The following is a 17510-nucleotide window of genomic DNA, read 5'->3' as shown; positions in this document are numbered from 1 at the left end:
GCCTAATAGTATGAAAAATATTCCTTCCAACTGTAAATAACTAACAACAGGAGTTCTGCTTTGGGACAGTACACTTGTTATTGTAGACAGTTTTTTATATTGTTTATGAAATTCAATTAGAGAAAATTTTCAAAAGTGTAGGAAAAACATCATTATATTTTCTTAACAAAGTTATTTAAGCATTAAATTGTACCTAAGGCAATTTATGGCCTAGAAAGTCGGTAGAAATCAATCCTCGGAATCCTTTTAAGTCTTATTGAAATTATACGCTGTATAATTCTCAAATGAATTTTAATCTAAATATTGGTTTTCTGCTTTTGTGGTAAATTATTGGTTAATAAAGTGCTACGATTGAAAGGTGTAAAGCGTTCTTTGTGGTTTAAGGATTAAGGTAACCAACTGCAATTGTCAAAAGGGATTAATTATGGATTATGAACAGATTATCAATAACAAGGAAATATTTCATGCTTGACCCATTCAAACCATGTCATGATTATGGATGTTCCACCATGTAGATTGTCACAGAGAAGGTACTTCCATGTTGGCAGTGCTTTGGGTAAATGGTTGAAATGCTTGATTACCAAATCCTGCAGGATCCTAGGTTCAAATCCTGTGATGTGCCCATATATGGAGGTGATGACGTCATATCACTACCATATTTGAGTATATCACTACCATATATGATTACACTTTTTTTGTCATGGGCTTCCAATATTCTAAAAAGTGAAACAAGAAAATATAGTAGTAGTATGCAATTTAGGGTTTTTTTTTATTTAAAAAAAAGTGTATTATAACTATAGATTGAGGGTATATCACTACCATATTTGGGCATATCACACTTTGTTTGTGACAGTGCTTTGGTAACATGCGTTTCCAATCCTCTAAAAAGTGAAACTTTAAAAAAGAAAAATTAGTAGTATGCAATTTAAGGGTTTTAAAAAAAATGTGTATAACTATCGATTGATGATATTGAATGTGTTTCATTTTATTCACCTTTGATGTCTGATTTAATTTCTGATGTAATATAAGATAAGATAATAGCATCATCGACTTATACAATTAAGAACTTAATATGGAGTCGTTAACCTAATAATCGTTAATTTAATCTCAACGAGGTCAGTTTTATAAAGATGGCTTATTGTATGTGTGGAACTAAACTATATACGTTTTTAAAGATATTCCTAAAATAATTACAGATTTGCTGTTATTCCTGTTGTTTTGTAAGTACGATTCGTGCAAACGTGAAAAATGTCATTATAAGAGAAGGTGTTAACTAAACATAGTATAAAAACTGTTTTGAAATAATATAAGTAAAAGTACTACATCATTCATTATTCACACCGTTGTGAAAGTTGAAAGAAAATGTTAGTAAGTTCCGCGCTTTGAAAGGTCCCAGTTGCATCATCAGTAGGCCATTAGTATGGCTGTCTCATCACATGAAAATGCGTACCATAATGCTGTGATCAAGTGACTCAACTGCAGCATTTAATGTGTGTTCACTGCCCGAAACCAATCTAGATTGCAGGTTTCACTTAAGGTCTGTCTACACTATCAAACTGGTTTGACAAAAGAAGTGTGATGTGCCCAAATATGGTAGTGATATACCAAAATATGGTAATGATATGACATCATGTCAATATATGGGCACGTCACATTTTAGACAGAGCTTTATTTAGCTATTTATGTGAATAAACCATTGTGTGTACATCAGACTTAAAAGAGTAACCAACTCAGAACAAACCCACAATGATGTCATATTACTACCATGTTTGGGCATATCACTACCATATTTGGACATATCACTACCATATTTGGGCACATCACACTTTTTTTTGTCAAACTAGTTTGATAGTGTAGACAGAACTTCCATTAGGCTTTGTTTTTTTTACATTTAATATTCCAAGGTGGTTCCAAGATTTTCTAATCGTTACCATTTAGTTTTAAAGTTTCTCTCTTTTAAATTTAAATAAATATTTGTTTGATAGCAGCAGTTTTTAATCATTTTTTAATTGTATAATTGATGTCGATTAATGGTACTAATACTTTTGCGACATTTTGAGTGGAGTTGTCATTAATACCGTCCTTCTTCGCCGATACATGGCGACAGATTTGATATATTATTCATTCGTTAATGACAGAATGATTTAATGAAGTCTTTTAACTTTCCATTTCCAAGTTTTTCTCTCTTATAAATCACAGGTTGTACTATATGAAGGGTATATATAAAAGTAGTTAGTTGGTTTTTAGTCGGAGTTATGTTTGGATATCGATGTTGCAGCCACCAGTTCTATATATATACTTGTATATATGACCTTATACTTGCTGAATTGGTTTTTTCTTCTGAATATAGCTAGACGTTTGTCATAAAAAGTTTTAAATTGTGAGTGAGTACTTTTTTGTACAAATATATTTTGATTTTTAATTGTTAATTTTTTTCTAGTCTAGTTCTGTAGAGAAGCGTGTAGAGTTCTATAGTGAAGAACGTAGAGTTGGGATAGTTTTGCAACCCTCATGCAAATATATTGTTTTTCCTCCTCACTGTTCAAATACGCAATAGTTGTTGTATAGTATTGGAATTACTTATATGGCAAGATGCCTGTTTTCTTGACCATCTAGTTTCTAAATCTTTACTAATTTAGTTAAAAATATAAATTTTCCACCATATCTGCTCTAGTAGTAAAACCAACACCACTTCATATTGAAGTTGACAACAAAAAGCGTATTATATGACAACTATTAGAATACTTAATACATAGATCATTACTTTTTCATGGTTGATTTAGTAAAACAGCTTTTCTCATGGTTTTAATGTACTAAATATATACATAATAACATGTTAACCCTTGGGATTTGCTAGGCTTCACTTTTAAGTCTTAACTTGCTCTAAAAACTTGTTTACGAACTTGAAACAGACCAACTGGCATATTTATAATAACCTAAGGGGGCGCCATTGTAATAGTTGAAATCATGCGTAAAATTAGGCTGCGGTGAAAATTGCTCTGAAGTTGTAAGATAGTATACTAGATAAGGAAACTATTTTTGCATCCTCTTGTTAAAAACAACCTTCTTTTTGTTTATCATTGTGGCATTTATATTATTAGGTGGTCTGTTATTTCTCCATGGTTAGGCCTACCAGATGGTGGTGTCTTAGAACAAATCTCTTCTTCTTCTTCTTCTTCTTTAGTCTCTCTTATGACAACATTATGCTTTCCACTATTTAATTCGTAATCATTTGTGACTTACTGTAGTCTTTGGAAGATTGAATATTTTAAAAATCTATAGCTCTTCCATCAAAGGCTTAACTTCAGAAAGCATTAAATAATACATGTAACAATATATAAAAAGTAATTTAATTGTTTTATAAATTATAGATGTCTTTTAAATTGAACAAAAAAGTTGGTTTAATTTTTAAAATCAATAGTTTTTATATAGAGACTAGCACAACATGTTTTTTTGTTTGATCTTGCTGCCAGGAGTGTGGCATTTCAAATCAAGGAAGTCAACGAAATCTATTTTATTGGAATTAAACTGTTATCGACGTCTGTGACCATACGATAAATTACAAGTAACATATTAAACTGCCTGTTATTATTTGAGTGACTTTGAAATTGTGGAGACACACAGCCGACTGGATGATATAAATTACTCATGTATACTTGTTTGCAAAGATTGAAATATATATTTTTGATACTGTTTATCAGTATTAATTCTCAAAATTTAAGAAAACTAAAAACTTCAAAAAGGAAATAATTATTATTTATGATGAATTTAATTAAATCATATTTGTTTATACTTAGCCATGCTAAACTTTGATGGGCTAGTAGTCCTTGCCAATTGTACCACTGGACTAGATTGTTGATGACTGGAAACTGCTACCAGTTTTCACTTGCCCAAAGAAATATTATTAGCTAGTTACTAGACATTTTGTGCACTGGGTGTGTTTACTTTAATAAATGGTTGTTGTATTTAAATTCTATAGAATTTTATTTCAATGCATGTTCTAATTTTCAAAAAAAACATTCCTAATAGAAGAATAGAACATCAATCATTATTGATTTGACTCCTTTAATGTATGAATAATCTTGAGCGCTTATCCGAAAATAGAAATAAATAATTATTGAATTGCCTGCAGTCCTACTCAACTGAACCTGACTCTACAATGTCCACTTACACATTTGAGCTCAAATCATTTTAAACTTTAATACAATTGTACAAGATGCCATATAAAGACAAACACATTGAACACAATATTTGCTTCTTCAGTTGGTTCATACATTCTATTCTCACTTCAGTGATTTTGTTTCCTTTTTGAATTAAGTAAAATTCTTTAACGTTTTACACTCCAGATTTTAACATGGTAATATGTTTCCTAGAGGTGTAATTTGTCACAGGAGATGGGCCAGAGGGGGTACAGGAAATAATGATGACATGGTGCCCCCACTAGCTTGTCCCCTTTAGCTGTGTTCTTCTAAAATGCATCAATTTCTAATGAACTAGGAAATTAATGTTTTAATATCGATATGGTCGGCCTACTGTGCAAGGTTAATGTGTAAATTTAGTCACTTCTGGTGTTGTTATACCTGTGTATGGTTATTTCTACAATGATTTCATAATTAAATCTGATAGTTAATAAAAAGCAAAATGCAATGATAAAACCAGATGAACCAAAACTGCATGACTTTGCTATTACATACAAATGAAATTCCTACCAATCATGATCATCATCCATTGGTGAATGTAACCTTCTTCAAGATTTTTCCATTTACTCTTCTCAATCTCTGAAGCTAATATTATTTATATATCTTCTCTCTACCTTCTTTTTTGTCTTCTCATCTTCTTCCTGTTCTGTGTTGCCATTCAATTATTTTTCTCCACCTGTTATTCTTGTGATGTACATGAACTTGTTTATAGCACTTGTGATGTGATTGTGCTGGTGAAGATGGGCAGGGTCATCGTCTTCCACTCACCTTAACCCTTTGATGTTCATTCCTAGACTTAACTTGCTACTTTCCTGTCCCTCCAGCTCATCTCTAAATATTTTGTAAGTTTGAGCAAAAGAGAAAAGAACCAATTTATTTTCCTTTAAATTGTCTCTTATTTGAAGGATCTGGACCGGGCTGGAAAGGGCAGTATTTAAACTATACATTGCTTCCTTAAAATTGGTAAAGGAACATGAAATGAACTTTGGTTTATATTATGACGAAAAAGAGACTTATTGTCTTATTGTGTTTCCATTAAAATAAAACCCTTTGAATCATACAAACATTTTAATGCAATACCCTTTTACAAGTGCACTCAACTTGATTGTTAGAACTAACTAAAAAATGTCACGATTTAGTAACCTTGAATTATTCTTTTGTATTGTATAGTTAATAGTTAAATAGTTTTTATTATATATTATACAATATATAGCAATTAAGTTGAATTCAGTTAGAAACATAATTTTTTTGGTTTTACGAAATCTTTTTATCACAGGGATCATTCGGTCTATTTATCTTTTATACCTTAAAGAATTGCAATTCCATTTATTAGAATAACTAAATGCTTTGAAGATTATTTTCTTCTATTTTCTAACAATAATTTATTGTAAAAATACTATAATAGAGAATAAAAAGTGCACCTTTGACAAAGACTAAAGTGAATTTTCCAAATGACTGGCTCTATTCTCCTAAAGGTTGGTATGGCTCCATGCCTGTGTAAAGAGATACCCCGGGGCAAATCTAGCTAGCCTAACTTTACAGAAGGCTGAAGAAATTTGCAATAAAGTCATTCTGTGTTATGGTTAGAGTAGAGACAGTTGTGGAAAAGGTACCTGAAGGCCTAGGCTACTAATCCCTTAAAGTACACAAACTTTCAGATGCTTTCAATCGCTAAGCTGTGTGTACACAACACATTTCTTTTGTTGAGAGGAAGTTTGATCAACAGCTTCTTGTGAAACAGTTGCATAGCAGTGCTGCAGTTTAATATTTTCTTCAGTCATTGTGTTTGTTGAGCTCTCCTGATAAACATTCTGTCTTGCAGTGATTCTACTTTATGGATATATATTTAAAACTGAAGTTTTCTTTGAGTAACAGGTACACTATTTGGGCTGTCGTAGAATAAGGTATGCTATTCACTTCTCATAAAACAAACGGTTTTGTTTTGTACATATTTGCAGAACCTTCGAAGACTTGAGGTTTGATGAGAAAAAAAACTACAGCTTGCTCATATGTCATATGTCCTCTATAACATTTCTGTTTAAAAAAAATTGATCAACTTTTTTATATATTAATGTGTTGTTAATTTCATGGAAACATTTAGTCTTTGTGTCTGATCAACACTAGAAAAATTACCTTTAATTAAAACTTCCATTCTGCTAGCTGACAAGCAGACCTTTTCAGCTTTTTTGTATATTGCAAGCTCAGTTTATTTGTCTTTGCTTATGTGTGTTGTAGTAGTTTTTTCTCATCAAACCATGGGCCATGATTTTTTTAAAGGGATAAACTCTGATTCAATAAAAGTATTCAAAGGATGTCAATTGATTGCTTTATCTGGTTTGTGTATATAGATTAAGATTACAAAGATTTAGTGGTCATCAAATTGTCATTATAGTTCTGTTCTTTGTATTTCTAATCGACAGAAGACCAGTGTATTGTCTGTGTAATTCTTTAAACTTAATAAAATCACTGTGGTATTAGTAAAAATGCTAACCAGATTAACTGAAGTTACCTGTACTATTTCAAAATCGAAGGTTTTCCAGATATTCTGTTTTACTGCTATTGGTGGGTAGACATTAAATACCACAAATTGACAATATTACAAATCATAAAACATTCCAAAGTTGTATATTAACCAGTTTCCTCAGGGATGTTATGGCATAAATTAGAAAAATAAAGAAGGCTTTTGTTTTGTATAAATTTGAAACTCTATTTTTATTATTTTTAAATTCAATGACCAGGATGTTTCATTTGACCATGAAATGAGGGATGCAGGTTTTTTTAATGTAAGTCCAGGGGGCAACAGCTTTGTATTTGACAGAATATATCCCAAGGGAAGATACCAACTATTTGAATTTTATCTTTTTTTTTAATGGTAGTTTAAAATAGGGAGTATTTTCTTTAGAAAATGATACATTCCTTGTTATTAACCCATTTTATTTGGTAGCTTCATGCTCACTCAAGCATGAAATTGCTAGATACACGTTTGTGATTTAGTGATGTCAATGATATAATATACACATCTTCAGGACTTTTTTTTAATGTCTTGCAGTTTTTACCAAATAAGATTTTAAATTGTTTCCTAATTTTCGACACATACAGTATGCAAATTACCCTGTTATTAACTTATTCTCTTTTTTGGCTACTCACTAAATATCAATATTGTTAAAAAAAAGATAAATATCATGCAATTTAATATAATCTTCTAGAGCTAAAAACTATACTTATGTTTGATGGGATAAGTTCAAGCTTCCATATCCTGTCTTAAATAGTTAAATGTCGATGAAGTAGGTCTCCATTGTGACTTGAACTTTACCAATTCCCACCACATTTGAGTGTTATTTGTCCCATTGAAGATTTTACTGTGAAGAATTTTAATTAAATGTCCTTGGATAATGTCCATGGAGGACACATTGGCTTTACTAACCATGTTTGGTTGTCTACAAAACTGTGCCAAAATGTGCCAATGTCAAAGGTTAACAAACAAGTCTTTATACTTGGAAAGTCATTCAGGATATTGTTCTTGTTCTGGAATATAAAGAATTTCATTAAAACACTTAAAACTTGCAAACTTTTTAAGTATAGTAATAAAACAATAGTAAAGATTGAATTTATTACTCTGAAATAATTTTAAAAACAAATCTAATGGGAAAGATATTCTTTACATTATGCTTGTTCATAGTTGTACTAAACATGCATAACATTTTGTAGTGTTGTACAACTTTACAATCACATGATATTTGATTAATTATGGGAGGCATTGAATTACCGTTCCTCATGGGTCCCACCATGTTACGATAATACCCTCTCTGAGTTGTAATAGCTGTAGTTGTAAGTGTTGAAAATTGTAGCTCCGAGGCAGGTTACAAAAGGCCTTAAAGGTGGGCGCCATGAGAATACAAATAAAATGAGAATAGCGTTGTTAAGATGCTCAGAATGGGAATTCCAAAGTAAACATTTGGTTTTAAATATGTATATTGACTGTCCTGTGTTTTTTTTATGCAGACTTTAGCAGTTCAAATATGAATTCATGCATTTGAATCCCTTGGTTAAATTTACCGGTTTTTGTTTGCTTGTTCAACACAACACATTGGAAGTGTAAATGTGGCCTAGAATCGAGTTAAAGTTCCTCCAATCAGTCACAATTGGAATTAGTTGTAAACCAGATGGTACTATTGTAATAACTGTACATATAATTACATAGCAAATGACACATCTGAACCCTAAATTGTTCTACAATGTTGCCCCAGTTACTTATACTTATACATTTAGCATTCTTGCATTTGCCTGGTACAGTATTTTTAAATAAAGAATGAATATAATATTGAAAAAAAGTATAAAATTAACATTTTTGCTGCTTAAACTTAAAATTAAGAACATATTGTATAGGGACTTAAAGAAAATAAGCCTTCTCTTTAAATCTATAATAAAATCTAAAATGAACATTGCTATATAATTTAAATTTACACAAATCTGATTTTTTTTGATTTTTTAATCTCGTAGGCTCTTATTTTCTTTTTGAATCATTATATTATTATTTTTTTCTTCTTTTAGATTGATTTTCTGAAATTTAGAAAAATTTAGAATTGAGATAGAAAAATCAAATCGCATTTAAATATCATCATATTATTTTTCCCCAGGGTAATTTATAATAAATCGAAGTCTGATGTATAAAATGAAAATCATCGACATTAATAACCGATATAGGAACATTATTAAAAAGCAAATATACTAGTTTATTCATCATTTCATACTTTCTCTTTTTCTATCAATCATACAAAATTAAATTTCCTTGAATTTACCATAAAGCTGATGTATATTGATGTAATTGTAAATTTATATTTTTTACATTTTTTTTCCCGAAAATGTCTTAATCTATTATATGTATTATATATGCTTTCCAATCATTTTCAATTTTCAGATGTTTTACATTTCTTTTGTTAGATTTTAAATAAACTACATAAATGCGTTTATTACATCCAGTGGCAAGAGCCTAAATATCGTTAAATGAAGTTGTAAAACTTAACTATTGTTTTGCAACTGTTAGTTTCAATGGATCCTTGATGTTTGTTAGTCACTTATGAATTGTGTTATTCAGTCGGAAAATGTTGAGATTGGTGGAGGGTTGAACTAAAAGCGTAACTGTACAGTGCTACTCTACAGTACTGTAATGCTAAATTAACTAAATATACAACTCTATATGGTTTTTAGAATAATTAAGTTACACCATTCAATCAATTCATTCTGTGATTGAACACTATAGTTTATTAATTTGAGTCGTTGCTTGCCAATAAATATTAATTAACATATTCTACATGAGTGTCTACCATGTATTATGTTTTCTTAAACAGATGTTTTAATATATTTCCAAATTAAAAATTTACAATAAAGAAACATCGGTCTGACTAAGTGGCTTGCGAACGAAATCAAAAGTGAATTTTTCCTTTGGGGTTTAGTGTTGGTTATCGATTTTGTATCGTTAATGTATTCTTCGTAATGTATTCTTCTGATTTTTTTTGTGAGTGAAATTTACGTAATCATAATTCATAGCGATAAGCAATTTCTACTACAACTACTACTAAATTGATTTCTGCTTGTTTTCAATTTAGTTTTAACCGCTCCCTAAAGGTATCGCTTGAACCTCGGCATGTACTTTATATTCGTATATGATTCATGAATACACAATTTTCCTGATCTCAAGATTTATGTCTTCATGTGTTTATTAAGAAAGAAAAAATATGACAAAATAATGATGATTAATTTCTGGTTATTATCAGTAAAATGGTTGTTTTTGTTTCTTAATCTCAAGGTCATTATGTACTCTAGACTGTACTTAATTATATAATCAGGAAAATATTGTCTTTATTAGTAATTTAACTATCTATCTATCATATCATCAATTCTTAGTTAAAAACCAATTGTTGTTTCATTATTTCAAAGATTCAGATTAAATGTATTGTCATAAATACACATACATATTACAATGCAGTTTGAACAATTTTATGAATAATAACAAATTATAGTACATTAATATTGTGCAGTGTTTTTAGATATGAGTAATTCAAAATGTGCCAAGAACCCATCATTTCAGAATGAAAGCCAAGCACCTTAATCACTATACCACTATTTGTTATTATTCAATGCATTGTTTTCCATATTTACTAAGAGTAAACATCAATTATTTACAGCACTAAAAATTTATTTAAAATTGATTTGTTTGTCATGATTCTAGCGTCGGCAATCAATAATTAAAAGGATTAGGTAATGAAGCAGTAAAATTCAACCTGCTCTCTTGTTTCTCAAATACAAAAAAGTGATATAATAACTCTGTGGAGTTGGTGCCGATACAAATCACACATTTTATTTCTCGTCAATGCGGTACCTTTATGTTCTAGTGTTAAATTAATCAAATATTTATTCTACATATGGATTATATTAGTTTAATGTGTGTAGTACCGGTATAATGTGTAAAAACCTCACGATTGTGAAATCACAGAAAAGTACTGTATTTGAATTTGAAAAGAAAAAGATGATAGTTTAACCAGAGAAGAGTTAAATTACATACTGTATTATTATTAATTTAACTCTTCCCTGGTTTAACCACTATTTAGGTACACCTTCAGGATCCAACAAAATGGGTTAGGGTTGTCCTCTGAATATGGGTTATCCATTACAAATGACATTGCACCTCATTCATTTTACCAAAAAGTTTCCTCTTAAGCTTTGTCTACACTATCAAACTAGTTTGTGTGATATGCCCAAATATGGTGGTGATTTGCTTAAATATGGTAGTGATATGACATCATCATGTATATATATGGGCACATCACATTTTTTTGTCACATAGAGTGTAGACAGAGCTTTAGTCCTAATAGAGTGTCCCAACAAAGGAGAAAAAAAGCAACCTATTGTTAAGGAACAAAGGCGGTAACTTGAACACTTCAAATTGTTACTGAACTTTAATTTCAGACTGATATCTTGCATATTTTGATAAAATTTAACTTGCGCCATAGAATAATAGATCAAAAAGAAATGGATTATTTGATTTCAATCTAAAATCTTCAAACGTCAAGTACTAGAATTAAATCTTATAGGTATAAGCTTACTAGAGTACAAATGAAATACAATCATGAACTTGAATAACAGGGGGAGTATGTCCTCTTAATACAATGATCCAATTTACTAGTTGAACATTCAATAAGTGATATGCTTCCTAATTAAGCAGATTGAATTTTATCTAGGTAAACGTAATTAATTTTCAATAATTGAACAAAGAATATTGACCCTGAGCTTATACTATCTTGATGATTGGAAAGGAAATCACTTAAATAGTATTACCTATTTAAACTATTACTGAATAAGTACGTTGTTTTCCACTTTAATCAAACAATTAAATGGTTATTCTGCTCCGATCAGTCAAAGTAGGTTTGTTTTGTCTGGCAATGGTTGACAATTCAGGAAAAAAGGAGGTAATAATTTGAGTAAAACTTGTATTTGCTAAGTCAAGTTTTGTTTTTATTAATATTATTGCTTTTTCTTTTATATCTATGTTCATTTTTGTAAAAGTTGTTGCTTAACCATACCTTGATGTTAAGGTGAATGTTAATAAATTTTGAATATCTCCATTGATATCCAGTCACAGCATTGTCATTTTTCAGAATTTGCCACTGGAGAAATTATATAGTCTCAATTTTATCAATTAGCTTTTTGCTTATTTTATTTTGTATCTTCATTGAGATCCAGCCACTGATACCGACATCATTGTCATTTTTTGCAGTATTTTGCCTTTTGATTTATATATTGTCATGAGATTAACAAAAAACAGGGTCATATTTAATAGTTAAATATGGTTTACCGGTTAAAACATGATTATTAAAGCTTACAAGAACATGTGTTTAATCCAGTGACCCTTTGAAAAGTCCAATTTACAAAATACAAAAATAAAACCCATTATATAGCAGAATAAAAGTTCATTTGCTTTTTTCTGAGTGAAAACATTTTAAATTTCTCTGACACTGATGATTCATATGTACCAAGTTTCTCACAAAACGTACTTTTGGGAACAAATATATCTTTTCGCAACGTTTCAAGTGGAAGTCACACACTTAGCTCCTCCTTTGTCTCATCAATTTATCCCGAGCCGACGATATCGTTAAGTGGATTTACTAAATACAAGATGACTGGACCCTAGATTTAGTCTTTAAAGTATTCTGAGTCACTTGAGAAGAACCAGCAGATGGAAATACATGAAACAGAGTTCAGAAAGGTGTCATGCCAACAAATATTCTTTGAAAAATTATTTATTTATTTCTGCATTTAAAAGCACTTTTATTATAGAAGATTGTTAGTTAGGGTGATGTTTTTCACTCTTACAAATTTCCCATTTTGATTTATTTTAGAAAAAGCTTTATTACAGAAACAAAAAATGCAAGTTAGTTTTTTTTTCTTACTACTGGTTTTTTCCAGTATGTCAAATCATTACCTGAGAATGTTCAGTGTGGCATTTCTTATGAGAATGGTAATATAGTCACAGAAGCCTTCATTATGTCAATTTAAGTGATTACCATACTGTACTTAATATTCTGACAAATTTCTGAGAAATTCGTGTTATTCTGTCCAAATCATTCAAGATTTCTTGCATAAATGCAAATTTCTTCACATGTTCATGTTTCTGTCGTTATTTTGGTTAATTCTTGAACGATTCAACTGTCATTACGTTTTAAGTTGTAAATGTTATATGTCTGAATCTGTAAGGCTTAGCATAGGTCTTTTATTTTAAACATCAACAACAATGTTATAAGAAATAGAAATTAACTTAAAGGAATACATTTATGAAAAGAACAAAAAAATGTTTTTAAAAAGAAATAAAATGTTAGTTGGTCGTCGCCATGTTAAAATGTTAATGTTGAAATATCACTGCCCTGAATGACTATTCTAGGAAAATTTAGAAACTGTTTACTTTTGAGATGTTAGACCTATCATGGACCTATGAACTGAAAACCACTGAAGCATTGTATTTAAATTAGGGTGCTAATTGTTATATAACAAAACAATAGGAACAATAGCAGAATAAACAGTTTTATTGATATAGTGTTTGTGGGATGTTCAGAAGCTTGTTTTTAATTAATTCAGCTTTTAGTTCAGTACTGTTTGGAAGTTGAGTCAGGTTGGGACAAAAACAGTACTACAAACAAAACAGTACTGTAATTATATTTATTAATTTATTCTTCATTCAATTTTTATGTTTTAAAAAAAATATTTCTAAAAGTTTCATATACATTACAATAACCTTTTTTCATGAAACTTTTTTGATTTTTTAGGTGGTTAATTGAAAGATTTATATTAAATCTTGTGGTCAGTTTGAGGAAGCGATTATAATCTGTATTGTTTCCTAATAATGGTATGGGATGTTCGGACTTAACTGATGTAATTTATTCTTTCAGGTTTGACGAGAGTGAAAGGTTGAATGAGGAAGACATTTTGATGTCAATTTTTACACGATATATTTCAAAGGTAAGATGAAATTGTGTATCTTGTTGATAATAAAGTTATGTTTTTTTTTATTTGTCTTCCTGTCAAATTTTCGAAATTGCAATTGGAATTTTCTTAATTATTTAGGAGTATATACTGTCTATTTGGCTTTTAAAATCATTAGCAGTCGGTTTGAGTCTAATCTATAAAGAAATATATGGTATATATTAGTATACACCAGAAATGTTTCAAAATTCTTATTAAATTTCAAATGTTTATTATAGTTATTGAGTCTATAAATCATTCTCCTCAATGATTAATTATAATTTTCTTTAAAAGAGTTTAATGTTCAGTGGCCTGACCACACTGATAAACCAAGGTAAAATACATCAATTTTCATTGCCAGAGGTTTATAATTTCTATGGTAACCAAATGAGTTCAAGATTTTTTAGCCAGCTGTATCTGAATGCTTTAGGTGGTTTGATATTTTTAAAGCATTAAGCAGTAAACTTTCTAATGAAGAGAAATGTATGTATCCATGTGTTTCTTCTTTATTTATTTTTTTGGTTGTGATTGCTTAACATTTCCAGAGGGCAGCCCTTTGTACTCATATATTCAGAAATTCCAGCTTCACCTGGACCAACAATCTTTATTTATTGTACCCAAAGCTCTGTCTACACTATCAAACTTCCAAATATTGTAGTAAATTGATATGACATCATAATGTCCATATATGGGCACATCACATTTTTTTGTCCTATAAGGTTTGATACTAATAGTGTAGACAGAGGTAAAAAGAAGTGGTTTTTCTTGTCTATCCCATTTCCTGCCCCTTGTTTAGTTCACATAACTTCACATAACATACCAAGAACATTGTAAAGTTTCATCCCATGGTTTTGTTGGGCTGTGGGCGTAGGGCACATAGCTTGAACTGAGGCTACCTGTCAACACACTACACAGTCTGGTATTCATTATGAGCCCTGACTAGTCACCATGATTGATTGCTCAAGCAGATTGCTTACTCTTGGCTGTAAACAGAGGCAAAGTTTTTATCACCAGCCATTTGAGAGAAGGATACACTACGTGACACATATTGAAAATATTTCACAGTAACCTACTAGGAAATTATACTGGGAAAGTGATAACTTTTAGGATATATAAAACTAGTTTTTAATTAAGGTGAGTAATTAAAACTATTGTTGAGATGTATTATAAACAATTCCCACTTACTATCCATTTTATAAGCATGTTACATTAATTATACACATGCATAATGTTAATACAGTACACACTGTGCTTTACATTTGTAGATCAAACAATTAACAAAAAGAAAATTTATCAAAGGAAGTCTACAGTACAGTATATTGTGATAGAATTAGTACTACAGTAGGCCACTGTGTATAGTATAGTATGGAAAAGTTACTGTACTGTATTTGTATATACAGTAGTCAGTACTGTTCCATTCCAGCAATTAAAATAGGAAAATTTGAACTTGAGCAAACATATAGATAGAAGTACCATTATATGAAAACAAAATTAGTCTTTAAGTTTTCATTGTAATTTTTTCTTCAAATTCAAAATATGTAACCTACGAAAAGGGTATAAATTAGAGATCATCGGTGTCAGTTGTTGCATTTGTAATAAAATTGGTCTTAACTTGATAAAGGAGTTGACTTAACAGTGCAGTGGTGATTTAATGGTTATGTCATGATGCTTTTGTCTTGCACTACACTTTATTCCCTTGTAATTGCTACAGATTACAGTGTAAAGATAGGAGACAATCTAGCATTTGCCATTAAACGTTGCTTGAAAACTCTCTATTGTTGCTGATAATTTGCTGGAACAATATGCAATGATTATAGTAGAGCTATCTTGAATCCAGTATCTGTGCTCTGGTGTGGACCAGGACTACTTTGGCATATTATGTGTGTTATCACATGCAGTATGTTGTTGTGTACTATTATACTATCCTCTGTTGTAAACCAGGGTAATTATTGTTGCATACACTCTGTACAGTACAACTTAAGATACTTACTTTTTAGAAATCTTCTTCTTGTGTATTCTTTAAATAAATATTTTCTAGTTTAACTAATTTCTTCCCAAGTAAAAAAAAGCTAACTTTAATATTCAGTAGCAACCAATGCTACAGTACCTTATTTGATAAGCAGTAGAATCTTTTGTATGTTGAAATGGTTGCATAGCAGAGAAAAAAAAAAGATTTTTTTTTTTTTAATTCCCAGACAATTGGTGATGAAATCCAGACACTCATGCTTAGAAATTTGGTTAACCATTTCTTAAAATCAAAATATTTAATTTCATAGATTGTGGCCCATATTACAAAAAACCTATACCTTTGAAATTTCAGTTTCTTATTAAGTCTGACAGACGTCCAATCTTGGATCTAACCAGGTAACTTCCCCTGGGATCTGTTTATAAAAACAAAACTTCTGGAACGACAAAGTTGTAACCAAGTTTTGCAAAGTCCAAAATTAAGAATTAAGTTTCCTCAAAGGGGACATGATCAGAGACCATCATCCAAATGTTTCAAAGATAAAATAATTTAAAACCTAGCCCCCTTAGGGTGTTCTGCCCCAGCTGCTTAGATTGTGTTATCCAGAGAAGGATATGCTTGGTGACACATTGTTCCGTTCTTACAACAACCAGCATTTAAGCAAGTCTTTTCATTTCTTTATCTTTCGTTCCATTTAATCGTTTTACTATGTTTGGTAAAGTAAGCTCTTTATCCCGAGGGAACCGTACTTTAACTGTGTTTTGATAAGTTAATGCTAGGATACTATGCAGACATGTTTTTTAAGTGTAAGTTCTTTATGAAATTTTACAAGAAAACATAATTCTGTATTGTTACATCATATACTGTACTGTATATACCTACGACATGGACAGTATTCACAATGGCCATCTCAACCTCACACTGTTGCTAGGCCTACATGGAACTAGGCCTACAGTATTTTTAACAAGATTTAGATATCCCGCCCGAAATAGCCTTTCATCAGCGTCCCGTTAGCAATTACCCATTTTGGAGTCTACAGTTTCATGATCTAATTTCAGGGGTACAAGGGAGGCTTCTGAACATCTGTCTCAACATACATCAAAACAAACCTAAACATCCTAAAGTTGAGCAATCGGCGACATTGGCGTCACAATCGATGTTGTCCTGTTACCTAAAAAGGATATGACATGGAACACATGTTTAACGAACTGATCTGGTATTTATCTGACAATTATTAGCACTTCTTGAGCAATTATTCTGTTTTTTCTGACAATTAAATCCACTTAGTTTTAGACTTTTCTCATGGGAAGACTTTAACTGTTGATGACAAGATAATTGGCACTGATGAAAAGTACAGTTAAGATATCAGAGAGTTCATATGTAGCTCTTAATTTTTGGGGGAATTTAAATAAAGAATAAAATATTATCCTGTCTGGTTCTAATTTTATTACACACATTAAAATAAGTTAAATTGTGCCTGTTTTACAGGACTACTGTACCCTCTAATTTAAAACCTCTCCACTAAAACTTTTCTTCAATCGCCAACTAATTCTATTTGATTTTCAATGAATCAGTTGTTTCTTACAAACAGTGGACCTTTCTTACAATTAACTTTTTTCTTGCCTAAAAAATGTAACTGATATTTAAAGTTGCATTATCCTTTTGATAAAATAACTAAAACAAAACAATTTGTTGAATAGGCCATTTAATATCACATAAAGTTATCCACTTTGATAAAAAATTGGGAATAAAATAAAAAATGTAATTTAAAGTAAAAGTTAATCCAAAATTAAATTAATACTACACCAATTTGTTTTGTTTGACTATTTTGA

At 30.4% G+C, this 17510-nt stretch overlaps 1 protein-coding gene across 7 annotated transcripts in view; it reads left to right on the top strand.

The window, feature by feature from the left end:
- LOC144843165 (teneurin-3-like) overlaps positions 1–17510 on the top strand; it is a 122017-nt gene that overhangs the window by 52274 nt on the left and 52233 nt on the right. For 5 of the 7 annotated variants that reach the window (XM_078699891.1, XM_078699892.1, XM_078699895.1 and 2 more), the window contains one exon: positions 13640–13709. The gene's annotated coding sequence lies outside the window, so the exon portion shown is untranslated. Of the gene's footprint in view, positions 1–6085; positions 6104–13639; positions 13710–14826; positions 14847–17510 lie in introns of those variants that run through there. The other 2 variants (XM_078699893.1, XM_078699894.1) reach the window with 2 other exon arrangements.

Source organism: Antedon bifida, chromosome 5 (genome assembly GCF_963402885.1).
Source record: "Antedon bifida chromosome 5, ecAntBifi1.1, whole genome shotgun sequence".
Classification (NCBI taxonomy): domain Eukaryota; kingdom Metazoa; phylum Echinodermata; class Crinoidea; order Comatulida; family Antedonidae; genus Antedon; species Antedon bifida.
The sequence above is the reverse complement of the archived record's forward strand: the minus strand, read 5'-3'. Positions and strand labels throughout refer to the sequence as shown.